Source organism: Enhydra lutris, unplaced genomic scaffold, assembly GCF_002288905.1.
Source record: "Enhydra lutris kenyoni isolate GAN:26980312 unplaced genomic scaffold, ASM228890v2 scaffoldscaffold15, whole genome shotgun sequence".
Classification (NCBI taxonomy): domain Eukaryota; kingdom Metazoa; phylum Chordata; class Mammalia; order Carnivora; family Mustelidae; genus Enhydra; species Enhydra lutris.
Window position 1 is genome coordinate 25,672,729 of NW_019154099.1, and position 21,167 is coordinate 25,693,895.

Here is a 21,167-nt window from a genome sequence, read left to right on the forward strand (position 1 = left end):
TTTCTGTGATTCTATGTCCAAACGTCCTCTTCTTATAAGAACAATAGTCATATTGGACTCAGGGCTTATCCTAATTCATCGCAATCTCATCTAACTTGATCACGTTTGCAAAAACCTTATTTCCAAAGAAGGCTACTTTCTAAGGTTCCTAATGGACATGAACTCTGAAGCAACACCATCAACCTAATATAGTGTGGGAGGGAATAAGAAATAGATTAGAGGGAGAGAGAGGTCCACTGTAGTGTAAGTATGTGCATAACAGTCAGAGTAAATTTCCCAACATAAATAGTATCATCAAAGCTATTTCTTAAAATTTGCAAATGTAAATGAAGGGTATATATTGAAACAGAGAGAGCACCAAGAGTGGCCAGTACTACAGTTGACAATGACTTTATCATATTACATTTTTTGAAAAATTTTTCTGGGTCAAGATTGTAGTTCTCAACAAATTGGTTTTGAGTCTGACTTTTAAATTATTATTCATATCAGATTGGATTTTTGGAACCTAATCTTATATGTATTAACTCACAATATACTACCATTCCATTAGTTTATACTTTCATAAAATTATATAATAACATCATTTATAAGTTCAAAATAAAAAATAAATGACCAAAAATACACAATGCCATGCAAAATTTCATTTCAAGATGACTAAGCATAAAATTTAGAGTTGCTTATTAAACTTGAAAATGGGAGATCAAAATACATGCACATGTCACTTTCTCATTTTCCTAATATCCCATTTCTTCTGTTCAATGAATAAATATGTACGTCCTCCCTTTCGTCAATCTTATTCCAAGAATTGACATGTTTTTGAGTGAACTAAAATAAAAAAAAAATGAAATCTGCCTGTGTCAGAAAAAGATATATAAAAAAAGGATATTATAGATAATACTATGTCAGTATACACTATGCCCCACATGTTGGGCTAAGCACCTGGGATATAATATAATAAATTGTCCAGATATACTTGAAGGCTTCCTCTCTTCTTCCATGACTTGCTGCACCCTATATACAGATGGGCCTTTGATTATACCTAAAACTTTCAACAAGTAGAGCATGTTAGCTTTCCCAAGATACACATTTAAACGAGAATTTTACCCTAACATGCAAAGTTTGAGCTTGCTTCATTTTCTACTTCAATTTTATGATACTTGATTAGCTTTTTCAGATAGTTATAATAGTAAATTGGATATAATTGAGTGTTTTGAAACCTAGGCCAGCATTAAAATGAAGACTAAATTATTCTGATTCTTTCTTCCTAAAAATATGTAAGTTAAACTCTCAAATTTGAGAGGGATCCTAATTCTATTTCTGATTTGTACAGATGGGTTTGCATGAATTATTGTCTGTAACAATTTTTCTTAACTTAAGTCAGAAACTAATCACAATTTAAAAAGGGATTATCAATTGAAACCAAATCCAGACTCAGGTAAGGAGAAAAGGCTATTGCAATAAGGGGGAAGCAGACTATGACAGTAGAGAAAAACACTCTGAACTTAAAACATCTATAAACCTCTCAAAGGTCAGGCAGAAATGAATTTTATTTATAGGAATGAGTAAACAAGGCTAGAAAGAACCCTTGTGTGAAAGTGGGATAAACAGGTAGTGTGTTCAGGAATGTTTTTCTGTGAGGTGAGCTGATTCTCAGGAGGGACTCATAAAAGAGGGACCAAAGTTCAGTGGCCAAGCAAAAACTTACTAAATGTGGGTCAAGTCAGATAGCATAGTTTAACTATTCATTTATGAGCCAAAGAATAGGAGTTTGGAGGGTCTATGTCTAGCCTTATCAATACATAAGCAAAAAGGCTATCCATGAATCTTTTATCTAAGTTACATGCTGGTAATTATTTGCAGTAGGGCATTTCCTAGAACACAAAGTGGGGAGGGGAAGAGGAAGGGTGTTTACAGAAGCACAAGGCTCAGGTAACATTCAACATTCTCAGAGGTAGTTAGGCCATATGCTCTTAACCATTATTCATTGGATGCGTGAACTAAGTCATATATTTCAGAAGATATACCGCATTCCATGTAACTAATGCACAAGCAATTATTAAATAACATACGATTAAAAAATGGAAAACTTTATTAGTTTACTTTTTCTTCTACAAGTTGCAAACACAGAAACACAAGCATCTTGTCCATAAAATCAGCGTGTAAATCAGGCAGTTAGGCATAATGCCTTCCTTAAGAAATAATACTCTTAATAGGAAATCTATTAAATAAAAAGTCTTTCTTCTACCTTAAATTTTAGATTCTTTGTCAGTTGGTTAGAAATAATTTTATATGCTCTGTGATTAAAACTACTTCCCAAAGAGCACATGAATTATACAACATAAATGAGTTGCAATTTAATAGTCCTATTTAATCTTTTGAATCTCATATTACTTTTTCCATGAACATGATTTGCTGAAAAGGAGTCACTTATATCTTATAGGAAGGTTATATTTAATACACATTAACAAGTGTTTAGTATGTACTTTTTCTCCATGTTAAGAGGAAGAAATGTTATATTTTTTCTACAGTCTTAATATGAGTCATATAACAGTTATCTTAATGAGCAGTTCATTAGAAATTGCACAAATTTTAATATATAACTTAACCATTGAAAAAAGAGATGGCAATTAAAGCTAAAGAGGAATTAAATCAGATTAAACTGGGGGCCAAGGAAGTACACAAAAGTAAGTGGAAGAGTGGTGATTTCGCTACTTACTACTCAGCCTTAGGAAAAATTCATGAAATGGGTATTTCATGATTATGATGTTTTTTCTATGTACTCAGAGTTGTAAAAAGCATATGAGAAGCTATTTTCCTTAGATACAAGATTAACTAGACCAAACATAAAAAAGATGCTTACTTCCTTATACTCTTGCATGTATAATAAATGCTCACTGGAGATTTAATAGCAGTAAGAGTGAGAGAGGTGTTTTGCCAAATAGGGTTTGAGAAAGCTTGTGGGAATAAATCTACCTGTGTCATGGCTAAAAGAAAAGCCTCTACAAATTCTTCACCCTCTGGACATCTGGACCAACCAATGAAGAACTGTTGCAGTAACTATTTTCCCAAATGCACAGTATGTGGGAAGGAAAAAAAGTATTACAAATACAAGAGTCAACACTTTAAATAAAGATCACAAATAAAACAGCTGGAGGGGGGAGTAAAAAGAGTAATTAGAACTGCATTGTCCATCTGGAAAAAGCCTACTATCCTTCTGGTCATAACTCAAGACTCTCTGAAGTCTTCCCTAATGTCCCTTGCACTCCTTGTTTCTTCCTTGCATGTGTGTTTAATTTATATAGTGTTTACTAGTTCTCCTGTATCTAAGAGATGAAAAAGAATGGATGTAATGAAATAAGTAACTAAAAGCAAGATATGTAGAATATATTTTTTGAACATGGCAAATAAAACTAAATCTTGCCATATCATCGTGCTCTTATATTATTTAATAGATGGAATTAATATTTGATATGTTTCTTGCATAAATCCTTATTTTTTTGGCATAACTATGATAACATTCTAACCAAGTAATCTGTATATTATTTTACATGGTATACACACCTGAAACTTAAGGCAATTGCTGCTATTCTTTTTTTCTTTGTGGTGTGCAGAAATGGTTAAACATCACGCTTCTGAAAAATAAAAACTTTAAAAACTGAGCATTTCATGCAAAAGGGGAAAAAAATATGAAAGCTCATATATCCTGAGCCAAAAGTAAACTATACCAGGTTTTGTGATATCTCTGTGCCATATCTTGGCATATGCCCTTTCAGGCCTACAATATAAGAAATTAAGAAGCTTAATGATTTCAACCAGCTCACAAATAAAAGAGTCACTTCAGCAACTGCTTATATTTTCTACATTCCTTTTGGAGTGCCTGACTTAATTTAATATAGGGGATCCCTGATCAAGGTCAACCTGTAATAATAACCTCAGCTTTGGAAAGCCTGACATGGTTTACTGAACATACATAAGATCTTGAATCTGTGTAGATTTCTAAACATGAAGTTGTGAATAAAAATTTTCATTAAATAATTATATAAAATAATTACTACCAGTAAAATGGGAAAAGGAGATTAAAACCCTAAATTTTAGGATCAAGTAAAAACAGAAATCAGGAACCACACATTCTCCTTGGGATCCCTGTGAAACAACTTTAGGCACATCTGTAATTGCAGTTCCTAGTTCATTTTGAGAAAAAAATATATTATTTTAACGATCTTGACCTTGGGATGACATGCTACTTGGTTGCTTTTCAGAAATCTGCAGCAAAACAATAGAGCATGACTGTTCATTGGTGTTTTATTTACCCATTTTTACTTTACTTGATTTTTTAAAGATTTATTTATTTTAAATGATTAAGTGTGTGTGAGTGAGTGTGGGGAGGGGCAAGGGGAGAGGGAGAGAGAGAATCTCAAGCAGATTCCCCACTAAGCACAGAGCCTGACAACGTGAGGCTCAATCCCAGGACCCATGAGCTCGTGACTTGAGTGGAAATCACAAGCCGGACACTAAACTGACTGAGCCACCCAGGTGCCCCTATCCGTATATACTTTAAGTACAGAAAACAAATGTGCAGAGTGTGTATTTATACATACTAAAAATAAATATGACATAGGAGTGAAATAATGGTATTTTACTTCCAGAGTTTTAAATTGTAAGAAAGATAAACATTTAGACAAAGATTTTCTTCAGTTTTGGAGCACTGATTATGCTTTTAAAACTTATTTTTTATATTATCTGACCATCATTTGAAAGTATAAAGATATGCTAAAGAGCAATGAAATTTTCTATTAAGAATTCAAATGTTGCAGCACTTGGGTGGCTCAGTTGATTAAGCATCCGACTCTTGGTTTGGGTTAAGATCATGATCTCAAGGTCATGGGATCAAGTCCCTGCATGGGCTCCAACCTCAGAGAGGAATCAGCTTGCCCTCTCTCTCCGCTCCTCACCCACTTTCACTCTCTCTTGGGTGTGCACACTCTCTCTCCCTCTAAAATAAATAAATAAATCTTTTTAAAAATTTCAAATGTTTTATTTGTGTTACAAAATCAAGTACCACTTTGAAAATGCAAGATGTTTTCCTGTAAAAATGCTTATGTCTATACATAACTAGAAAAAAATATTGCCAAGAAAGTTTGTGTTTTTATATTTTTGGTATAAATTTAGATCTATCTGTAGCAACTGTATGTATTCTGCAATATAGACATGAGTTTGTATTTGAATAATCATTGCCTTAAAACACTTTACAGATTAAAATCTCTGTAACTTTTGTTACAACATTAGTCTGTGAAGTTGAAAGAGTTTCCCAGAAGACCAGATGTGTATTTAGGGTTTTATATCCACATAATTTGTATAAAATTTGGCTTAAAATATGTTTTTCTTCGTCTCCTTCTGAGGGAAAAAGCTTAAACATAATGTCCTCCACAAAAACATAATTTACTAAAACACTGTGGAGTTGCTTTGGAATTTTAATAATCTTTTGGAGCAACCAGACTTATTTAGCAATCTCTAACAGGAAGGTGCTTTCATTAATTATTTTAATTTGTCATATCCCATTCTTTGAATAGAAAGGTGGATATGGATAATCAGTAAGAAGGAAAGAATAATTAGGGTGGTAGAATATTCCCACCTCAATACCTGAGGTTTAAGAAATAAACCTTTGCTGGGTAGACAAAGATTTATCAGAAATGTCATAAAAAAGCACCAAGAGAAAAAAATTAAAAACTGAACTTTGTCAAAATTACAATTTTCAGTTAATTAAAGAATACCATTAAGAAATAAAGGGACAGGCGTGCCTGGGTGGCTCAGGAGGTTGTGTGTCCAACTCTTGGTTTCAGCTCAGGTCATGATCTCAGGGTCAAGAGATCAAGCCCTGTGTCTGGCTCTGTGCGCGGCCAGGAGTCTGATTGAGATTTTGACTCTCCCTCTCCCTCTGTTCCTCTCCCCACTTGATCATGTACATATTCTCTCTCTCTCTCTCTCTAAAATGAACAAATAAATCCTAAAAAAAAAAAAAAGAGAGAGAGAGAAAGAAAGAAAAGAAGAGAAAAAGAAAAGAAAATGAAGAGACAAGCCACAGTAAGGGAAAAAAAAACAAACAAACAATTTGCCTTATACATATCTGAATATATATCCACCATAGATAAAAGACTCTTAAAGTCTTTTATCTTAAAGATCAACTATGAAAATGAAAGCAAAAAATACAATAAATATGGGCAAAAATTTGGACTAAAACTTCATAAAATCAATGAATGACTAATAAACACATGAAAAAGCTCTCAACATCTTTGAGCATCAGAATAATGCAAACTGAAATTACAATGAGCTAGAACGCGTAAAGTTAAAAAGTGTACCAGAATGTTGGTAAAGTTGTTGAGCAACTGGAACTCTCACACACTGCTGGTAAGAATATTCTCCAAATATTTTGGAAAATTGTTTGTCATTTCTTAACAGTATAACAAAATAATATACTGTTACTACATAAAAACATGGCGTGTATACTGTGTGTGTGTGTGTGTGTGTGTGTGTGTGTGTATGTGTACACGCGTGCGCATGTGTGTTTACACCTTATGGGCCAGAAAAGTCACTCTTAGACTATGTATCCAAGAACATTGAAAATACAGTTCTCAAAATCATTCATATGAGGATTTTTAGACCACACTAATTCATAATAGCCAAAAACTTGAAACACCCTTAACTTTCCTTAACAAGGAAATGGATAACAACTTGTATATTCAACAATGCGTTACTACTCAGCTATAAAAAAATATAAACTACTGGTACTCAAAACAACATAGATAAAGCTTTAAAAAAATATTAACCTAAGGGGGGGTACCTGGGTGGCTCAGTTGGTTAAGTGTCAGACTCTTAATTTCAGCTCAGGGTAGTGATGTTCAGCCCCGCATCAGGCTCCATGTTCAATGGGGGGTCGGAGACTGCCTCAGATTCTCTCCCTGTCCTTCTGCCCCTCCCCCTGCTATGTGTTCTCTCTCTCTCAAATAAATAAATCTTAAAAAAAAAAAGATGATACATATAATATATGATGTTTTCATTTAACTTACCTAAGTTATCCATTTGTTATTATAAAAGTAACAAGTAACCATAGTGAAACATATTTTTTTGAAGTAAATAGTATATAATGAAATAAATTAACCTCTCTTCCGCCCACAAAGCTAATTCCATTCTTCTCTTTATCACTGATTACTAATGCTAAATAGAAAATACTAAAGATTTTATTTTTACTAGAAAACTGAAGTATGTCACAATTGAATTTCTGAGTACTTACATGCCTGTATTTTTTTTTTTCTATTCCTACATTTAAGTCTGGATTTAAAATTATTTCCCATGTGCATTAGAAGGAACAGATTCATTGTTCTAGAATATACATTATTGCTGGTTAGAAGGATGATAACAATTTGCCCCTTGCTTACTAAAAGTAACCATATCATTTCCCTCTTTTGAGGGAATACTTTCTCCTTTTAATTGAAAATTAAAACTGCAGCAAAAGTGATTAGGTTTGTTTCTTATTTATTTTGTACTTCCTGGATACTTTCATTCTGAAGATTCCAGGTGCTCAGCTCCGGGGAAATTTAGCCTATTAGTTCCTTATTTACCTACTCCATTCTTTCTGGCACTTTCATGAGATGGAGCTGGAAATTCAGTAAGTATTCTCTTTGAGTTTTGTATTTTCCTTTATGTATATATCCTTTAATAATAAAAATAGCTATAAAAGAATTTATGCTTATTAGGTATTTACTAAACGCCAGGCACCTTAAATTCCTTTGATGAATTATTTCATTTAATCCAACTAGCCATCTTTTAAGGTAAATATTATATTTGATCCCATTTCAGCAGATCAGAAACCAGGATATACTTAAGGTCAAGCTAGTTATCTAAGGCCACACAATTCAAAAAATTACAGTGACTGAAAGGTGAAATAGATGGATTGTATGCCTAATTACTACTCTTCTTTTCTCTTCATATAAATGTACATATTCCCCAAACTGTATTTTCTAATTACCAAACTTAGTCATTACCCCATCTATTCTTAAGCAGCATTTCTATTAAAATACATTGCTCTATTTTTCTTTATTGACACATAATTTATATAAAGTAAAATGTAAAGATCTTTAGTGTACGATTTGATAAGATACGATAAATGTGTATACCCATGTAGCCAACAGCCCCTACAAAATATAGAACATTTCTATCACCCCAAAGATTTCTGTCATGCCTCTTTCCAGTCAACACCACCATCACCACCACAACCCCTCACCCACCAAAGGCAACAATTGTTCTAATTTCTCTCACCATAGATTACTTTGTCTGGTCTTAATCTTTATATAAATAGTCATATGCTGCACACTCTTTCTCTGTCTGGCTTCCTTCAATGAAATCTACTTCTGTGAGATTTTTTTCCTTGGCTTCATGTATCAACAATTCATTTCTTTTTATTATTATGTAGTATTCACTTGTACAAATAGAAAATTTGTTTTTATGCTCTTGTTGTGAGAACTCTGTTTTTGCCCACTATGAATAACATTGCTAGGAAATTCTTGAACAATTCCTTTGTAGATCTATGCCTTCCTTTCTCTTTGGTGAATACTATGGAGTAGAATTTCTGGGTCATGTTGTAGGTAAAAAATTTACAATATAAGAAACTGCCAAATTTCCAATTTCTTCTCCCCCCCTTTTTTTTTAACAAGTGTAATATTTTCTAGTATCTGTCTAAAGATCCTTTACATGTGACCAGTAGATCAGAGCCAGAGAAAACTACAGCCTTGGATAACAAAGCTAACTTCAGTATTATCCTGGTAAATGTTTAAGAACTGTTTTCTAGGACTAGTTGGTATAAATAATCCCATCATAGCCAATTTCAAGCTACCAACACAACATCAACCAACTCCCAAAATTCCTAAAAATTTCCCAACCAGTTCTCCCAATAGAAGTTAACTTCAGTCCCTACTTGTACCTATCAGGTTATCTTAGGCAACAGGAAAAATAAAGCTAGGCGACTCACTATGTAGCCTCACCCCTATTCAAATCTGTCTGTGGGTATGGAATAGATAAATAATAATGCTTATTTAGTGCTAACTACTATGGCAAGTAACAGGCTAAATGCTTCCCACCCACTAACTCTGTAAGTCATTTAACACCTACAACAAAGCTAAGGACACTTTCATTGATGAAGAAACTGAGGCATGGTTAAATGAAATGTTTTCCTTAAGTCCTACACCTAATAACTCATAGAGCCATAGAGCTAGCATTTCAACCCAGGCACACCAGCTGACCTTTGTTTTAATACAGCGTTGCCATTCTTCTAGAGACAACACAAGATTTTGTTTTGTCATTGAACTGCTTGTTCACTGAAACCCTGATTAACTGATACTTGATAGATGCCTGATAATGTAAATTGTTTAATTACATTTTATACGGGCTTTACAAGTCTGCCTAATATTTCATTAGTGAAAAAACTCAAGACATTATAATTATATACAAAGACAAATGTGAAATCTAGAATCAAGCAATCATGGGAAAAGAATGGCTTTATATTGCATTCAAAACCAGTTCAAGTTAAACTACCATTATCTTAAGTCAGTTCTAAAAATGTTCTGGAAAACTGGGTAAAAGATGTATTTGCTTATTCATAAGATTCTACATATATAACAAATTGTTTCTGCTTTGAATTATATATATATATGTGTGTGTGTGCGTGTGTATATATATATATATATATATAATTTTATATATCTATAAAACTTCACTATAGAATAAAAACTATGTCTCAGGTTCACCGAAGTTCAGCCCGTGGGAAAAAACCGAAATGTCAGTGTCCTCAGCAAAAACTGATCTCTGAATGTCAAAGCCCCAAGCGAGACTGACTTAAGCACGCTAGATAAAGCAGCAGGCGAGCCGTTAGTCTTGTCAAAAGCCTGTCCGCCCCCAAGGTACTCTTGGTTAGGAGATACCCTTCGGACCTGTCTTGCTTTGAGCCAGGCGTCTTAGAAGTTTCCAGGCGGTCTGGGGCCGGCGAGGCTTCAAGAGGGACCGGAAGAAAGGATTTTAAAAGAGGTCTTAGGGCCTACGGTGGCCAAAGAGGGACACGCAGAGACGACTGCTGCAAGGCGAAGCGACTCACGCGGCCGATAGGCGGGCCTCAGAGGTTGTGGCTGCCGAAACGGTCCCTGGCCACAGCAGACACGCCGCGAAGGACGGCGGCTCCGGAGCTTATGCAGGTCGTTTCGGCTTGCAAGCCCATGACGTGCAGCTTTCTGGAGGAGAAGGACCTCAAAGCCGACTATAAAAGATACGTCTATAAAAGATAAGCCTCTTCTGCTGCGCCATGGAGCACGTGGACGATGAACTCGTCCTGCCGGATCTGATGCACCGAGGTGTGAAGCTGCTGGACTCATACTTCCGCAGCGCATGCGAGATGGACTTCGTTTTTAACCTTGAGAAGGCCTGCTTCCTCGGTATGAGATTTCGATGGGGGGATGAAATCCAGGACAGCTTCCGAGAGCGTGTGCTGAAGGCTGTGAGGCAAGCTGACCAGCTGCAGGAGGAGGAGGAGGAGCGCTCTTGCTGGAGATGGCTGGTGTAGCCGCCGTCCTGGCCTTTGGAGACCTGGGGAGCTGGAGGAGAGGCGGGATGTGAGTGGATGCTTCTCTTACATGTTCCTCGGAGGACCCGGCTGCCGCTGATCTGCTGCCTTACCTTCTCTCCCACTAAGCTTTGGGCTCGTGACCCTCAAACATTACCTCCCTCCACTGCCTGCTTCTGTTTCCCCCTTTCCCATTAAAGATTTTAGGAGCAAGGAGGCAAGAAATTGTGGCCCAAACAGCTGCTGTTTGGTTTTCATTTCCTGCCTTTGCAGAACTAGTGTCATTCCAAACTTCTTCCCCTCCCTGAAAGCTGTAAATATATAAGTATGTCAGGTTGAAGGAAAAGGTCTGGGGGCTTTCTCCCTGCCCCAGATCTTATCTCCACCTCTCCATCACCCAGTAGCTTGGGCATCATCTTACTGTGTAGTAATAGGGAATTCCCTTTGCCACATCTGCCTCTCCCACTTAACTTTTTGGCCACAGTGGGGCCTCTGTGTAGTGCCAGAGGCAGAACAATATGGTTACAATTTTTCTAATCTTGCTACTTTGTGGGGGTTTGGGGAGACCAGGCCTGTGTCCCTCTTTCACTGCACGTTCTGGGTGAGGCGGGAGCTTTGGGGATGGAGTGGGCTAGTGTCTGATTTTGTTTCCTTCCCTCTGAAATAAAAATGGCGGGGGTGGGGGGTGGGGGTGGGGGGGTGGAGGGGATAAAAAGTTACTCTGTAAAGAGTATCAAGTGGGAGTGCAATCAGGATTTCTCTGAATTCTTCTTAATAATCTAGATCTCCTAAAGATGAAATCTGAGATACTTTGTTTATCATTATACAGATGAAAGTGAATTTGGACTATGCAAAATTGTGCCTCTGCATTAAGTATTGCTTCACCATTTTACCCTCACCTTTCTACCTTCTTATACTTTCAGTAGAAGTCTCCAAATATTTTCTGAAGTCTGAGCCTTGCATTTCTTACATGCAAAAACAGTACTTTTCTTTTTTTAATTTTTTTTTTAAGATTTTATTTATTTGACAGACAGAGATCACAAGTAGGTAGAGAGAGAGGAAGAAGCAAGCTCCCTGCTGAGCAGAGAGCCCGATGTGAGGCTCAATCCCAGGACCCTGGGATCATGACCTGAGCCGAAGGCAGAGGCTTTAACCCACTGAGCCACCCAGGTGCCCCTACTTTTCTTATTTTAAAGTCTAACTCCTGTCACAATGTCAGCACATTGTAAGAAGTACAATATTAATTTTTTTTTATATTGCAGGAGGCTTTCTTCCTCTCATTTAGAAGAAATGTGCCCTTCCTATCCAAAACTGGATTTACTGTATATCTAGTCTTTTTATTTGCTTTATTTTTTACTTTGTTAGGAGTACAATGTGGTTATGGATGAATAAAATATGCAGTTTGATTGATTAGGATTTTAATCCTGGCTCTTCCACTTCTCATCTAACTTTAAACAAATTATTTAAATGCTTTTAACTTCACATTCCTCTATATAAATGGGATATTGATACCCATTTCATAAGCTTGCTTTTGTGTTGTAACGTATACTTAAAATGATCAACACAATGCCAGGAACACAATGTAAGTAACATGTAAGTTACATAACTAACATAAATTACACAAGTAACATGATTTATTAATTTTTACCTTCCACTTTGTTCTCCAAAATAAATTATTTAAATTATAGCTTATAATAAGTTATATCCTCAGTGTTCTCATAACGATAGTGCAGATATTTACTTAGCTCTTATTTTATTTATGTAGTGTGGCCTCCGAGTTCAGGACATAAATTGACTAATCAAAAAACTACTTTAAGCTAGAACATAGTGAACATTCAGTGCCATATAGCCAGTTTCCTCATTTTTCCTCAATTTAAACTTCTTCTTAACTATAGTTACATTTTTGCAACCATGCCCAAACCTCATAATATCCCATTTCCACCTCTAGCTTTTCTATTCTTCTGAACCCCCTTGATATTTTTCAAGCAGTGTCTCTCTACTCTGTATATACATTCCTACTTCTATCCAGGGCTTTGTGGTTATTTTTGAAGTAGTGCAATAAATTTCTACCTGGCTTACCTGCTCCTAACTCATTGTCTCCTAATACATTGTCCACACTAATGGCAAGTAATTTTTTTTTAAGATTTTATTTATTTATTTGACACAGAGAGATCACAAGTAGGCAGAGAGGCAGGCAGAGAGAGAGAGAGAGGAGGAGGAAACAGGCTCCCCGCCGAGCAGAGAGCACGATGCGGGGCTCAATCGCAGGACCCCAAGATCGTGACCTGAGCAAAAGGCAGAGGCTTTAACCTACTGAGCCACCCAGGCACCCCGCAAGTAATGTTTTTAAACTAATCAACCAAAAGTAAAATTTCTGTGCTGAAATTTTTTTTTTCTAATTTCGTTTATGAAATTCCAAACATCTCCACATGAAACAGAAACTCTTTTCCAATCTAAAATCTGTCTTTCTCTGTTGACCATGCTGTTGACTACCACTGCTATACTCCAGGGAAGGGCTCTGGGTACCATGGTCTCCCAGGTTCCCTGCATTCATGTGTGCCCGTACAGTGCACGGGACCCTGCTTCTCTGTTTCTCTCTTGCTGACGTCTACTAGGACTCCATAACTCAGCCCAGATGTTACTTCTCTAATGCTTCTCCCACAATGGTCCTGATCTCCTGTGTGCCTTCACCTTTTCTGACAGTGGTATGTGTTGATCTGCTTATAATTTCTGCCCCCTAGATAGACTATAACTCCAAACTAGCATATTGTCTGGCACATACTAACACCAAAACTAATCCCTTGCCTCCTTTTCCTACCACTACAATCATGACTACTGATAGAATTTAGGTAAAATATGCTGAGAGGTTACTATGTGCCAGACATTGTTCTAACATCTTTTCCTCCTTGTATACCTCACTGCAAAGGCTATGCCAGGTACTATAAATGTCCCCATTTGACATATCAGGAAAGGGAGACATGGAGACAAAGACAGTTGAAGTCATCTGCTCATGGTCACACAGCTAATACATAGCAGATCTGAAAGTCAAGTTGGGACAGTCTGGTTTCAGAGCTTCAGAACTCAGCCTCTTAACCACTATAAATTACTGCTCATAACTGCACCATTAACTTCTCTGAATAAATGTTTTTCTTTTTTTTTTTAATAAATGCTTTTCTAAATTGTAAATGTAGTTGAAATAATCTATATCTTTGAGACCACATTTTAGTTATATGAAGTATTATATCGTTTTAAGTTAAATTAGTTCCATAATAAATTAGATATAGGTTAAAAAAATGTTAAATAAGTTTGAACAACGATACAGTGAATGCTTTTGATGAAGACAACTGAAGTGTATGGTTTTCATCTCCAAATACTAGCCCTAATACTTCAGAAAACTAAATTAGTGATAAGAAAATGTACTACATTATAAGGGTAAAATAGGAAATTAATAGTGCTTATCTTAGGAGAATTGGGTGGGAAAAGCCTCACAGAGGAGCTCATAATTAGTCTGGGGATATGTAATGAAGCTACAAGAGAGAGAAGGCAAAGGACCCAATTCAAGTGGACTAAAGCACATGAATAGAAAAATGGAGCCATGAAAACAGGAAAGAAACTTGGTATGTTGAAAACACTAAAGGTGTCAAAAGGGGTGATGGATAGTCCTAGGAAAGTAGAAGAAGACAGTTTTGGGGATAAATTACGAAGAGTATTCCTAAGGACTCTCCTAAGGAGGTTGCCCTATATTTTGCCAGGAAATAAATGCCAAAGGGTTTTCAAGCAGTCTTTCTTTCTTTTTTTTTTTTTTTTTCAAAATAACTAGTTTACTATAAAAGCACAGATATTTCTAAAATGAAAATAAATGAATCTGATATAATCATTTTTAACACCTTAGCATATAAGTATAGTAGGTATGAATCAGAGTCCAAAATCTCTAGTATGTTAAGAAACGTAACTTTATTTTCCAATAAGCCAAAATGACTTCTCTTATTATGCTCCATTCTACCAGAATGACAGGAATTTAATTACAGTCATTTGGATTTTAAACCCTTCTTGGAATCATGACCAGTCTCTAAAATTTTAGAAGATAATTAAAGGGAGGGGCATTTTGATCCTCTACCACTACTTTATAAAGACCTTCTCAGTCTCCAGTCAAGCCTGGAACCCTTGTACCATATCCTTTTATCTTCCTGACTTTCTACCTTTGGTCCTTACTAAGGTTATAATTTAAAATATAATTATGTAAATGTGCAGTATCTTCACTATCCCTATGGAATATAAACTCCCTGAAGTCTGGAGCAGAATCTTTCTGTCCATCACTCTGCTCTTATACTTAGTGCCAGTCATGGAGAGTTTTAATTGTTGCATACATTTTAAAAGAATTAATAAATGAATTAAATAATACCCCAGTGGTCACACCTTAAGCAAATTCCAGATCAGTGGGAGATTATTTCAGGAAAGAAATACGTAATTACCATCTACTGACTTTGCATTTCAAAAAAATTTGTTTGACCCATTTATTTGGTGAAATTTTATTGAAAAGATAGCTTTTCTTAGAAACCGTGACTTATGCATAAATGACCAAGGCGAGAAATAACCTGAAGAAAAATTGTCAGTCTCATTTGTATAGCTGTACAAATAAATGAAGACAATCTAAGTGAGATGAAACAGAAGGTATTAATTCAGAGTTCGATGTAGCAAAGGACTCAGCCACTGTCACTTGGCAATGAGAAACTTCTTAGTAGAAAAAGAGATGACATCAGGTATGTTCTTATCAGATGTTTTTGACAAGGGGAAGCTAGAGGCAGGCTAATGAGAAGTTAGGCATCCGATGTGATTGGTGTGAGGAGCATAGTTGGCTTTCTTTGATTAGTCCTGAATTGGAATCATAGGGCAAAGATAGGGAAGCTGGCAGTCACCGACCAAGTTCTGACTGTTTTGGGCTATTTGCTTGCAAGATTGTGATTTACTTCCCGACTGGTTACTCTAGAGGTTGTGGGTCAGAGTTCTATTTTCATTTTACTGCCTGGCCCTTGTGCATTTGTATATTCAGTCTCTCATTGCTTATTTTTTTAAGGCAGGGTTAGCTGATAATGGCATTCTAGTCACACTTCGTATTTTTTATATTTAGTCATGCACACATTTCTTTCTTTTTTAAGAGTTGATTTTTTTTTAGAGAGAGAGAGAGAGAACGTGCACACAGTCATGGCATGGCAGGAGGGGCAGAGGGGCAAGGAGAAGGAGAGAATCTCAAGTAAACTCCCTGCTCAGTGAAGCCTGGTCCAGGGCTCAATTTCAGAACCCTGAGATAATGACCTGAGCCAAAACCAAGTTCAATGCTTACCTGACTGAGCCACCCAGGTGCCCTGTAGTCATCTACCCATTTCAAAAACATTTATTAAGCACCTGTTGGGTGCCTGGGTGGCTCAGTTGGTTGAGCGACTGCCTTCAGCTCGGGTCATGATCCCGGAATCCTGGGATCGAGCCCCGCATCAGCCTCCCAGCTCCACTAGGAGTCTGCTTCTCCCTCTGACCTTCTCCTCTCTCATGCTCTCTCTCACTGTCTCTCTCTCAAATAAATAAATAAAATCTTAAAAAAAAAAAAAAGCACCTATTTACTTTCAGTAACACTGCTAGAGAGTGAGGATATGGTGGTGAGTAATTCAGGCACCATAATACCATGCTTACTTTCAGAGTCCTTACTAATCCGTGACACTGGTTCAGACCAGCTTTGAAAACATACTAGCTATTGTATTTAAAAATTTATGTTTTGTGCAAAACTGTTACATCAACTGAGTTAGTTTCCATTGCAGGTAATTGAAAAACTCTTGTCAATAATGAAGATAACTGATAAGCTTATGTAACTGTAATAGTCCTGAATCATTGCAGGTTTCAAGCACGTTTTGACCAGGGCTGTGCTCCTGCTTTTCTGTACTTTTTTTTTTTTTTTTTAATTTTACTCTCCTACATCTGTCAGTTTCACATTCAAGCTGTCCTCAGTCATATGGGTTAATGGTTAATAGTTTCCTACCTCACATCTGTTCTATATACCATACAGAAAAAAATAAAATTTCTATTGTAACCAACTACACAAGAAAAGCCCATTGATTGGGTCCTAATTCTGTATTAGTTTTCTATTGCTGCTGCAACAAAATAACACACATGTTGCGGTTTAAAATAACACACATTTAGTCTCTTACAGTTCCAGAAGTCTGAAATCAGTTTCTTGGGGCTACAGTCAAGGTGTCTGCTAGACTGGCTCCTTCTGGAAGCTCAGAGAATACAATCTATCCCTTTGCCATATTCAGTGTTTACTGGTGTCTTCCGGTGTTTGTTGTTTGTGTTCCATGATTTATGGTCCCTTTCTCTGTCTCCAATATGTACCACTCCAGATCTCTACTTCCATTATCACATAACCTTCTCCTTGCTTTCTGACTCCTTCTGAATCCTTCTAATAAAAATCCATGTGATTACACTTAGGACCCAAGGGAAAAATTCAGGATCATCTCTATACCTCACATCCTTAATTTAATTACAAATACCAAATCCCTTTTGCTATATAGGGTAATAGTCACAGATTTGGGAGCTTGGGCCATGGACATCTATGGGAGGCCATGATTCAGCCTACCACAGATCTCCAACCTTGCTTTGTGCTAACTGAGATAGGCACGGTGTAAATCAAATCACTAAGGCAAGGGGGCTGAGGTGATAGAGCAAACTGGAAGGCTGGGAGCAGAGTCAAACTCACCTTAGTTGTATGGCTGCTCACAGTGGACACTGTGGATACATGCTGGGAAGGCAACAAACACTTGTCCATTTCTGCCATTATCTGTAAAACTAATAATAAAAGGAACATCCCTGGGTATGCATGGGTACCTAGGGTAAACCTCCAATGTAGAAAATTAAGGGGAAGCTGGGCACTGAACAGAATAAGAACAGAACAACCTCTAGGAAATACTCTGTTCTATTTTCAAGGAAGAAACATGTGACTTATGGCTGAATAACAGAACCAAGGAATTAAAAGTAGTAATGACCCAAGAACAACAAAGCAACTGGAGGAGATAACAGGAGATAGGTAAGTTTAGAAATATTTTCATGAATAAGTGTGTGGGAAAGGGAATTATGTAAATGTTGGAAGAGGAGAGAAAACTTAATTAGCTACATGGTGTTGATATGTCAGTATTTACTGCTCAGAGAATCTTCGGCCAATCAATGTCCTGAACTAGAAGACCAAGATAAAATACTTCATAAAAGAGATGGATTTTTAACATTTTTACCACATTTAACTCTGGCAGTCAGTGCTTCTTAGTAACAGCTGTGATACTTGATTTTTTAAAGATAAACCATGTTTTAAAAGTCTAAAATCTTCAAAGATATTATGAGAATTTCACTTTGATGTAAATTATAGTTTTGCCTCTCCCCACCTCTTAGAAAATGTAAGGGGCATGAAGGAAGAATTTTGAAAGGCAACGAGAAATCAGTAAAACTGTGTGAATAGGAATAACACATTTTTAACTGCTGTGAAAACATATATGGAGAGGTTTACTTAAAAGAATGCTATAAATTCTTAATTTAAAGTAATTATTTCAAGCTAATTCAAAATAAGCTTTTTTACTTATAGAAAAAAACAAATTATATTTTTTCAGATAATTTAATGTCAAAATAAAGTTGCTTTAATTTTCATTTAGACTCAGTAAGAAGTGTTATCCTATAAACTAATGTACCCAATTCTCAAAAAACTACTGATTTTTCAAATTCATAAAGTAATAGTTTCCTCCTAAAAGTCCTTCATTGGTAGAAGGTTTTACCTTTATAAAATTTATTTTCTCAATCAAATTATAGTAAATTCCAAAGACCATCTCCTATGGAATCATTATTTTATTTATTTATTTATTTATTTATTTATTTATTTTGGCATTTTAAGATGTCACTGTAGGGGCACCAAGGTGGCTCAGTGGGTTAAGCCTCTGCCTTCGGCTTGGGTCATTATCTCACGGTCCTGGGATCAAGCCCAGCGTTGAGCTCTCTGCTTAGCGGGGAGCCTGCTTCCCCCTCTCTCTCTGCATGCCTCTCTGCCTACTTGTGATCTCTCTCTCTCTCTGTCAAATAAATAAATAAAATCTTTTAAAAAAATTAAAAATAAAAAAAAAATACAATGTCACTGTCATGTCCAAAACCAAACTCTGTACATCAGGAAGATGAGTTCATTGCAAGAGTTCTTACCTGCAAACCAGTAAACTCAAGGTTAACGGAGCAATGATTTCCGGGTTGTTCACGGACTGAAGTTTTTTTCTTTTTTTCTTTCTTTCTTTCTTCCTTTTTTTTTTTTTTTTTAATGTGGGAAATGTGGAAGTTATTTGGCTTTTTCAGCTGATTGGTTGCCTTGTGGCCTTCTTCCTTATTTGGATCAGGGCTGCTGCGTCAGGGGAACAGGGGAGCCCAAAGATGTTATAAACAAATGTGGCATTTGGGGACTGGTTGACATCCTCTGCTAATTTCTGAGAACTATAAATTCCTGCAACTTCAGTAAGGTTGAGTTTCATTTTTCTTTAATGTACCTGCTTTGGCCAACTCCATTTTGTCCCTGACATAAGTGACTCCATTTTCATTCTGGTCCTACAGTCAAAAAGGATGAGAAGCATTTGTACAGGTCATTGTTTCTTAAAAAGGAAGTATTTAGAAACTAAGTCTCATGATGTATTCCAGTAAAGTAGATTTCTATGAAATTTCAAAGGTACTATAATACTGTGATGTGTAACAAGAAATAAGTATATGGTCCCTGGCACAGAAACCCTAAAACTCTTGAAATTTTCTGTGATGAGAGCAATGTTGTGTTAATGAGGTGATTTTTGGAAACACTTCAAGGATGAGGGCCCTGTTGCTTGTGGAGCCAAGGCTTCCTCCAGATTTGTATAGAGGGAAGAAAGTCTAGAGATAGAGTTCAACCACCAAAGGCGCAAGATTTCATCCATCATACCTATATAATAGAACTTACATAAAAACCCAAAATGGTGGGGTTTGGAAATCCTCCTGGTTGACTAACAGGTGCATATTTGAGGAGGAATCAAGAGGGCATGGAAGCTTCACACCCTTTCCCCATACCTTGTCCTATGTCTCTCTTCCATCTGGCTGGCCCTGAATTATATCCTTTTATAATTAGCTGTGCTACTGCCCCTCGGAACAATTTGTTACTTAAACTATAACCCCTGGAGGATTTTACTAGTTGCCAAGCACATTTAGATATGGCCTTAAGAAAAACATATACTGGCAACAGGTCTTTGGGGAGAAGGACGATATACGACTGTGAAGCTGGGCAGCTGGGGATGCCCGGCTCGCTCAGGGCAGGAAGGCCGCCCCTTCACAGAAGCGGGCAGCTGGGAACGCCCGCCCCGAACAGGGCGGAAGGCCGCCTGCTTCAGGGAAGCCGAGCACCGGGAACGCCAGGTCAGCTCAGGGTGGAACGAAATACCGCCTGCTTCCCTTTTCCGTTGTCGCTCCTTTCTCTTCCCAGAAGCGCCTGTTGTTAGTAAAATGAGTCCTTTGAATGTGCTTGGTTAACTATAAACTTTATCCTTCTTGCTTGTCCACAAGACATGTGACTAACGTTTGACCTTCGTCGGTCCTTCTGTTGGATATTGTTTCTATCTAATAAAAGTGAGACTGTGGAGTTGCTCGTGGCAGCAGTCTTTTCGACTGTTGTCCGCTGCTCCCAGTCTCTTGCTGCTGACTTGTTTGTGCCTAATTCTTCTCCCGTTGCCGACTGGTAGCGGCATACTGGTCACCAATAAGGTTGGCAGCATAGGGAAAGGGCAAACCAGAAAACCAGGGAGGATAGTATGCAAGAACGGTTTCATTTTGTGGATTGATATCATCAAGTTCTTGAGGAACCTTCACTGAAACAGGTTGAGGATAACTAAATGTAGGAGCTATATCTTTGGTTTTGAATGCTCCAGAATGAAAGAGCATGTTTGGGTTGACAACAGGGCCCACAGCTCACTATGGAACAATAACAGATGGTTATATGCCAGCCTCATGAACTGGATAAGAGCCACTGTATGGTCTGTTTACCTTGAGAAGGGAGGCTGTCCATCTCCCCCATAAATGCCATGTGGCATTCCCCAGATGTGGTAGCTGTTACGCTTCATATGCAGGCTACATGGGACTGGCTTTATAACGACAGGGATATTTACCCAGTGAATATGCCAGTTACCTACTCATAGTAAATGCTGTGGTTAAAGGGGCCTTTCTTATGTGGGCACCCCATATAACCAAGAGACAGACAGAATTTGCTGTCTCAGCTTCTCCTCCTGAGTATTACAGATACAATTAAATAAATTAGGTTTATTAACAAGAGAATGGGAAGAAGCCTAGGTAAGAGTCAAGGGCCTCTTCCCAATTAGGTAGAAATCTGTAAAAGTTACTTTAGGAAATAAGGTGGGTAAATCAAATGTTGGCAGGAGCGAAACAAAGAAGAAACAGGAGGGGAGGAGTTACAGGTCTTATCCCAGCCGGAGGAAATCTGTAGATGGTTTATTAAGAAATGGAATGATTAAAATGGACATTGATG

At 37.1% G+C, this 21,167-nt stretch overlaps 1 pseudogene; it reads left to right on the forward strand.

Annotated features, from left to right (window-relative positions):
• Positions 1–2,620: 2,620 nt before the first annotated feature.
• Positions 2,621–10,603, forward strand: LOC111146871 (annotated as a pseudogene).
• Positions 10,604–21,167: the final 10,564 nt, after the last annotated feature.